The 8,235-nt window shown below is 36.5% G+C and overlaps 1 pseudogene; it reads right to left on the bottom strand.

Annotated features, from left to right (window-relative positions):
• Window positions 1-4,305: 4,305 nt before the first annotated feature.
• On the bottom strand, window positions 4,306-7,100 carry LOC124917867 (annotated as a pseudogene).
• Window positions 7,101-8,235: the final 1,135 nt, after the last annotated feature.

Below are 8,235 nucleotides of genomic sequence, written 5' to 3'. Positions count from 1 at the left end.
TTAAGCATTAAGCATTAAGCATTAAGCATTAAGCATTAAGCATTAAGCATTAAGCATTAAGCATTAAGCATTAAGCATTAAGCATTAAGCATTAAGCATTAAGCATTAAGCATTAAGCATTAAGCATTAAGCATTAAGCATTAAGCATTAAGCATTAAGCATTAAGCATTAAGCATTAAGCATTAAGCATTAAGCATTAAGCATTAAGCATTAAGCATTAAGCATTAAGCATTAAGCATTAAGCATTAAGCATTAAGCATTAAGCATTAAGCATTAAGCATTAAGCATTAAGCATTAAGCATTAAGCATTAAGCATTAAGCATGAAGCATGAAGCATTAAGCATTAAGCATTAAGCATTAAGCATTAAGCATCAAGCATTAAGCATCAAGCATTAAGCATCAAGCATTAAGCATCAAGCGTTAAGCATTAAGCATCAAGCATCAAGCATCAAGCATCAAGCATCAAGCATCAAGGATCAAGCATCAAGCATCAAGCATCAAGCATTAAGCATCAAGCATAATGAATCAAGCATCAAGCATCAAGCATCAAGCATCAAGCATCAAGCATTAAGCATTAAGCATTAAGCATTAAGCATTAAGCATTAAGCATCAAGCATTAAGCATTAAGCATCAAGCATCAAGCATTAAGCATCAAGAATTAAGCATTAAGCATCAAGCATTAAGCATCAAGCATCAAGCATCAAGCATCAAGCATTAAGCATCAAGCATCAAGCATCAAGCATCAAGCATCAAGCATCAAGCATCAAGCATCAAGCATCAAGCATTAAGCATTAAGCATTAAGCATTAAGCAATAAGCAATAAGCAATAAGCATTAAGCATTAAGCATTAAGCATTAAGCATTAAGCATTAAGCATTAAGCATTAAGCAATAAGCATTAAGCATTAAGCATTAAGCATTAAGCATTAAGCATTAAGCATTAAGCATTAAGCATTAAGCATTAAGCATTAAGCATTAAGCATTAAGCATTAAGCATTAAGCATTAAGCATTAACCATTAAGCATTAAGCATTAAGCATTAAGCATTAACCATTAAGCATTAAGCATTAAGCATTAAGCATTAAGCATTAAGCATTAGGAATTAAGCATTAAGTATTAAGCATTAAGCATTAAGCATTAAGCATTAAGCATTAAGCATTAAGCATTAAGCATTAAGCATTAAGCATTAAGCATTAAGCATTAAGCATTAAGCATTAAACATTAAGCATTAAGCATTAAGCATTAAGCATTAAGCATTACGCATTTAGCATTAAGCATTAAGCATTAAGCATTTAGCATTTAACATTTAGCATTAAGCATTAAGCATTAAGCATTAAGCATTAAGCATTAAGCATTAAACATCAATCATCAAGCTTCAAGCTTATAGTGTTAAGTATGAAGCATTAAGCATTAAGCATTAAGCATTGAGCATTGAGAATTGAGAATTAAGCATTGAGCATTGAGCATTGAGCATTGAGCATTGAGCTTTGAGCTTTGAGCTTTGAGCATTGAGCATTGAGCATTGGGCATTGAGAATTGGGCATTGAGCATTGGGAATTGAGCATTGGGCATTGAGCATTGAGCATTGAGCATTGAGCATTGAGCATTGAGCATTGAGCATTGAGCATTGAGCATTGAGCATTGAGCATTGAGCATTGAGCATTGAGCATTGAGCATTGAGCATTGAGCATTGAGCATTGAGCATTGAGCATTGAGCATTGAGCATTGAGCATTGAGCATTGAGCATTGAGCATTGAGCATTGAGCATTGAGCATTGAGCATTGAGCATTGAGCATTGAGCATTGAGCATTGAGCATTGAACATTGAGCATTGAGCATTGAGCATTGAGCATTGAGCATTGAGCATTGAGCATTGAGCATTGAGCATTAAGCATTAAGCATTAAGCATTAAGCATTAAGCATTAAGCATTAAGCATTAAGCATTAAGCATTAAGCATTAAGCATTAAGCATTAAGCATTAAGCATTAAGCATTAAGCATTAAGCATTAAGCATTAAGCATTAAGCATTAAGCATTAAGCATTAAGCATTAAGCATTAAGCATTAAGTATTAAGCATTAAGCATTAAGCATTAAGCATTTAGCATTAAGCATTAAGCATTAAGCATTTAGCATTTAGCATTAAGCATTAAGCATTAATTATTAAGCATTAAGCTGATAGGATTGGCTTTATCGATAGAGACGGGGGTCTAGCTAAGGATAAAGGCTTATGAAAAACGGTTTGAAAGAAATCCTTTTAGGGATTTAATTCTCTTTCTATTCTACGCAAACTTGTGTAAACACTTGAAACGTATTTAAGGCAGACTTGTTTACTTGGGTTTGAAGCACAAGATGAAATATGAAAAGATGACAGAAATGAAGAACACATTAGTTTGTTTATGGATGTTCGGAGAAACTCTCCTACACTGGTGACCACACTGGTGAATCGGTTGCTGAATTCTTTCATGTTTTCTTCCGGTTTCATCCTGATGTTCTCATATTTTTGAGTTGCCACCAAGATTTTATTTTGTTTTGTTCTTTCGTTTCCTTCATGGATCTGAATGATCGTTTCCCAGGCTTCCTTTCCATTTTCACAATCTGAGATTTTGTTCAGTGTGTTGTCGTCGATAGCCTTGTAGATGTGTCTCATGCAATGGTTGTCCAGGTTACTTCTTCTCCGATCTTCAATCGTCCATGCATCTATCTCCACTTGTTAGGATCGGGATCGCCCTTGGAGTATCAGGGTTCCGGTTTCTAAGGATTGACCGTTTACAACACAACACATGCTCTGATTGGTGATAGTCCGGTTAGAGACTACAACCATTCTTAACACTACGTAAGCTATCACAGACTCTTGAACCGGATTTAAGGGCGGAAATGTCTATTTCAGCTTGAAGAAACACACAACGATTTGGATGATATTTATAAGGAGTCGATTAAGGAATACGAATAGACCGATTTTGATTAAGGATTATGTTTTAGTTAGTAATAGTTCGGTTTTTGAGTAGGTAAGTAGGAAATAAGGAAAAGACACAAGACAAGATTTTTATGGATGTTCGGAGCAAACCCTCTTACGTCACCCCTTTTTCTTAGATTATGAGAAGGATCTCCATTAACTTGAATGTTACAACACTCACACACTGTCGGACTAGCCTTAATCACTACTCGCCGGTTACACCACTTCACTCTGATGTAATACAATAACTCAATACAACAACAACGCTTTTAGTAATTTAAACAACTATTTAGGATCGCACGTGAGATTTCTTTCTCTCTCTTAAAATGTTCAAAACCGTATTAAATGAAGACACTTCGTCTTCCTTTTATAGTGAATAATGTCCTAACGGTCATTTTCTTCTCTCTCCGTAGGATTGGTCATTCTGAAGCCACACCGGTTCAGAGATGTTGCGTGCACGTTTTACCTTTCAGACACTTGGCAAGCATGCGTCCACCAGTCAGGTTCTGATGACATGAGCGACTTGCAGTTTGGACACATGGCAAACATGCACGTTCCGGCTGTCTTATTCAGATTTTACTTCGGATCTTGGATAAGCAGATCATCATTGTTTTTATAACATACTTCTGATCCGGATCTTATCTTCTTGCATTTTCCCAAGAAGCATCTATTTCGTCATATTACGTCATCTTATATTTCAAAGTTTCCGGTTGATATTCTCGTAATATGGTCCGGCTGGAGTTGAGAACTTTCTTGCTAGCCGGTCTGGTTGAGAAGTTGAAGCCAGCTCCTCTTGATCAGACTTGATCATTTGGAGCCGGATTACTTTGGTATATTCTCATGTCGGTTTATGCGGTTTTGATTTGTTCCTGCACATGAAAGTTGAGACCAATTAAGTTTCGTTGGCCCTATAAAATTAACCTACTTAATTTTTCTAACAATTTCACCCTTTATAATTATTTAGAATAAATATTCAAAATTGTAATATGGCCGGTTAAAAAATTAACTTACTTAATTTTTCTAACAATTTATCCCTTTTTGATTATTTAAAATAAATATTCAAAACTTGTAATGTGTGGCCGGTTTTGAAAAATATGTTTAGCAAAATTCCATTGATGTTTTGATGATGTGCAAAACCGTGATTTATAGCCATGTAATGCCTATTTTTCTAATTTATGCCTAAGCCACTAAATGAAGATCGATTGAGGACTTCAGGCGACTCTGGAAAGTACCCCAAGTGTGGAGCAGATCCAACATAGTGATGCTGGTGTGGTGAACCCGATAAAATTTCGTATTGATTATTCTGCAAGTAAATTTGTCCTTGTCCACTAGATGTAAATGGCTGCTGCCTTGTCATCATGGATGATGTTTCCCATGAAGAAGAAGAATTGGAGCAGTCTGATCCTTATTACCAATTGGAGCAAACTTTTGAGTCACTAGGATGGCATAACATTATTTCAGCGCACTTCTGAAAGATACTCTAATGACAGTTACCCAATTTTATGCAAACAGAAACAAATGAAAGTGTACCTGGAGGGGAAATGGTTAATGGAGAGCTTACTTGCTGCTTAAATCTGACATCATCGTGTTCCATATCCTGACTCAGTTGATGTATCAAGCTAAAGAAAGATTTTTCAATACTTCAATAAGTAATTAAAAACAATGTTTGTGTTAGGATCGGGGACGCCCTTGGAGGACCAGGGTGTTTCCGGTTTCTGAAAGGGTGGCCGCTTACAACACACAACACACTTTGGTGATAGTCCGGTTAGAGACTAAAACCTTTCTCAGCACTATGCAAACTGTCACAGACTCTTGAAACGGGTTCAAGGGCGAAAATGTCTGTTTTAGTCTGAAGCAACGTATGCGACTTGGATGATGTTTAAGAGGAGTCGGTTTTAGAGATATGAGTAGACCGGTTTTGATTAAGGAGTAAGATTATGTTTAGGTTTGTGTTTAGGTTTTTAGAGTGAGTAAGCCGGAAATAAAAGAAATGAGACATGACAGGATTTTTTATGGATGTTCGGAGCAAACCCTCCTACGTCACCCCTTCTTCTCAGGTTATGATAAGGATCTCCAATAACTTTCAAAGTTACAACAATTACACTGCCGGTCGATCCTAACTCGCTACTCGCCGGTTACACCAACTCACTCTGTGATGTAATACACTAATACAATACAAATAAAGCTTTCGGTATATGACACAATGGTTTTGGATCGCGCGTGAGATTTCTTTCTCTCTCTTAAGATGTTCGTTACTACCATTAATGAGGTCGCTTCGTCTTCCTTTTATAGTGAAGAGGATCCCAACGGTCACTTTCTTCTCTCACCGTGGGATTGGTCAGTTCAGAGTCACGCCGGTGCAGAGAGGTTGCTTGCACGTTTTACCTTCCTAACACTTGGCAAGCATGCAGATACTTCTCAGGTAAAAATGACATAGCCGGTTTGCAGATTTGGACACGTGTCAGACATGCACCTTCCGGCTGTCTGAGTCGGATCTTCGGATCAGCTGTTTCATCATTGTTTTTATCGCATGCTTCTGATCCGAATCTTATCTTCTTTTATTTTCCCAAGACACGTCTATTTCGTCACATTACGTCATCTTTGTAGTTCGTAGTTTCCGGTTGACTCTTTCATAGTATAATCCGGCTGGGATGTAGCATTTTCTTTGCTAGCTGGTCTGCTGAGAATGTTGAGGTCGGTTCCTCTTGATCTTGACTTGATCATTCTGAGCTGGATTACTTTGAAGTGTTCTTCAGCCAGTTTATGAAGTTCCAGCCGGTTTATACAATTCGATCTGTTTCTGCACATAGAAGTTAATAGTTGTTTAGTTTTCTGGCCAGTTTCAAAATTAACTTACTTAATTTTTTCTATTAGTTTGTTTGTTAAATAGATAAAGAAACCAGTGTTTCTATTTCGTTTAAATGACAATTCATACCTCATGCGGGTTCCACGAGGCCTGCTTGGTTCAAGCTTTATGCGTTTCCGAGCTATGTCACTCTTGTTAAGGGCATTTAGAGCCGCCTCCGCCACTCTAATATCATAAAACTCTATGAATTTATGATGTCGTTTGTGTGGTGTTTCCCTAATCTGCAGTTGGAAAATGGGCCACCACAGTTAAGTTATTGGGGGAAAAAAGACAGTTAAAATGTCATTATAAATCTTGTGATATTAAAATTGTGAGAGTGATGCTGTTAGGAAGTATACCTCCTTGACCTCTCCATTAGCACCAAAGATTTGCAAGAGATCATGATTGGATACTGAAGCATCATGATTGAATGCAAGAAGGGTTCCTTGATTTATATCCTTTTCTGATGGGTTATCCTAAAAAGCACCAAACAACTTACATGTTATATATATTATATTTAAATGTACCAAAAATTAAAGCTAATCCACGCATCGCATTTCGAGCATCTCGTATGTCATAGTAAGATATCATCACAAAGCCTCTATGTTTGCATGCTGTGTACAAAGTTCTGATATCTCCATATTGCTACAATGGATTTCAAATTTCATCATTAATAATAGGAACAGGAGATGAGAAATAAATTCAGGGTAGGTACTTCAAATATTGACTGCAGTTCAGAATCTTCAACATTACTGTTGATATTGTTAACAAATAATGTCCTCCTGTTCTCTGAATGGATGTTCTCCTGCTATTGTACACATATTGCTCGGGACACCAAAATGGCTTGTCCCGCTGTTGTTGTTGTTAGGGTTTCCTTTAGACAAGATTAGTCTTGATAAACCACCAACTTATCTATCTTGGGTCTTAAAGTCTAATTTCATCCCACCACCACTATCGAAAAGATCATCTTCCAATTCCTCTAAACGTGTGGGTAAATCAGTAAGGTCAAAATAATCCATTATGCCAACTAAAAGCTCATTTTCATCTCCAGGAAGCAAGCTTCCTATGGCACTCTCAATATCTTCAAATAGAAGATTTCCCTTATATTCTTGATCATGCAATGTGTCAAAGCATTGAGAAGAAGAGTCATCCGTGGAAACACCATTGGTATTCACTGCAAACAAACAAATAGAGAAATATTTTCACTCGATAAAGAAACAACCATAATAATACATACATACATACATACCTTTATCATAAGGAAAAAGGGGCAAGGAGGTGGAAAAGCCTTTAACAAGAGTGACATAGCTGAAAATAATTGACTTGAAGCTAGCCTAAACCCTAAACCAACAAAGAAGCTAGCCTTTCCTTGAAGAACTGCAAGAGCATCGGCAAACAAATCAAACAAAATATCTTCCAAGCATAATCCAATAGATTCCGAAACGAAGGAGATAACACATGAAACTAAGAGAAAGTGGAGACGATGAATAACAAAAATCTAGAAATCTTCGAGTCTGACTTCAAAGGGTGTAGCAGAACGGTAGAGTTGAAGAGTTGGAACTATTTCAGCAGCAAGAACTCTTCTTTGGGGAAGAACAATCTCCATTGATTTCCTTTTGCTTGATCTGAAGACGAGTTGTTCACTTGAAAAGAGAAAATAAGTGTTGCCTCCCCCATTGATCTCTCTTCAGAGTGCCGCTCTCTTTCTAATATTTCCTTGGAAGAAAGATGAAACCCAAGATATGTCTCTAGATAAAGAAAGAATAATATAAAAAGATTAATAAGGTATCAATTAATAAGGGGCGAATAAACTGGCAATGGGAATAAATACCAATAGCTACTATCAAGATAGTAACTATTGGAATTCTAACCAATCGCCACTAATTTAATAATAGCGATGGGTATTTACAATAATCGCCATTATTAGTAGCTATTAACCCTATTTTTACTAGTGATGCTTCATGTTTCATGCTTCATGCTTCATGTTTCATGCTTCATGCTTCATGCTTCATGCTTCATGCTTCATGCTTCATGCTTCATGCTTCATGCTTCATGCTTCATGCTTCATGCTTCATGCTTCATGCTTCATTCTTCATGCTTCATGCTTCATGCTTCATGCTTCATGCTTCATGCTTCATGCTTCATTCTTCATGCTTAATGCTTAATGCTTAATTCTTAATGCTTAATGCTTAATGCTTAATTCTTAATACTTAATTCTTAATGCTTAATGCTTAATGCTTAATGCTTAATGCTTAATGCTTAATGCTTAATGCTTAAGTCTTAATGCTTAATGCTTAATGCTTAATGCTTAATGCTTAATGCTTAATGCTTAATGCTTAATGCTTAATGCTTAATGCTTAATGCTTAATGCTTAATGCTTAATGCTTAATGCTTAATGCTTAATGCTTAATGCTTAATGCTTAATGCTTAATGCTTAATGC

Source organism: Impatiens glandulifera, unplaced genomic scaffold (assembly GCF_907164915.1).
Source record: "Impatiens glandulifera unplaced genomic scaffold, dImpGla2.1, whole genome shotgun sequence".
NCBI lineage: Eukaryota > Viridiplantae > Streptophyta > Magnoliopsida > Ericales > Balsaminaceae > Impatiens > Impatiens glandulifera.
The sequence above is the reverse complement of the archived record's forward strand: the minus strand, read 5'-3'. Positions and strand labels throughout refer to the sequence as shown.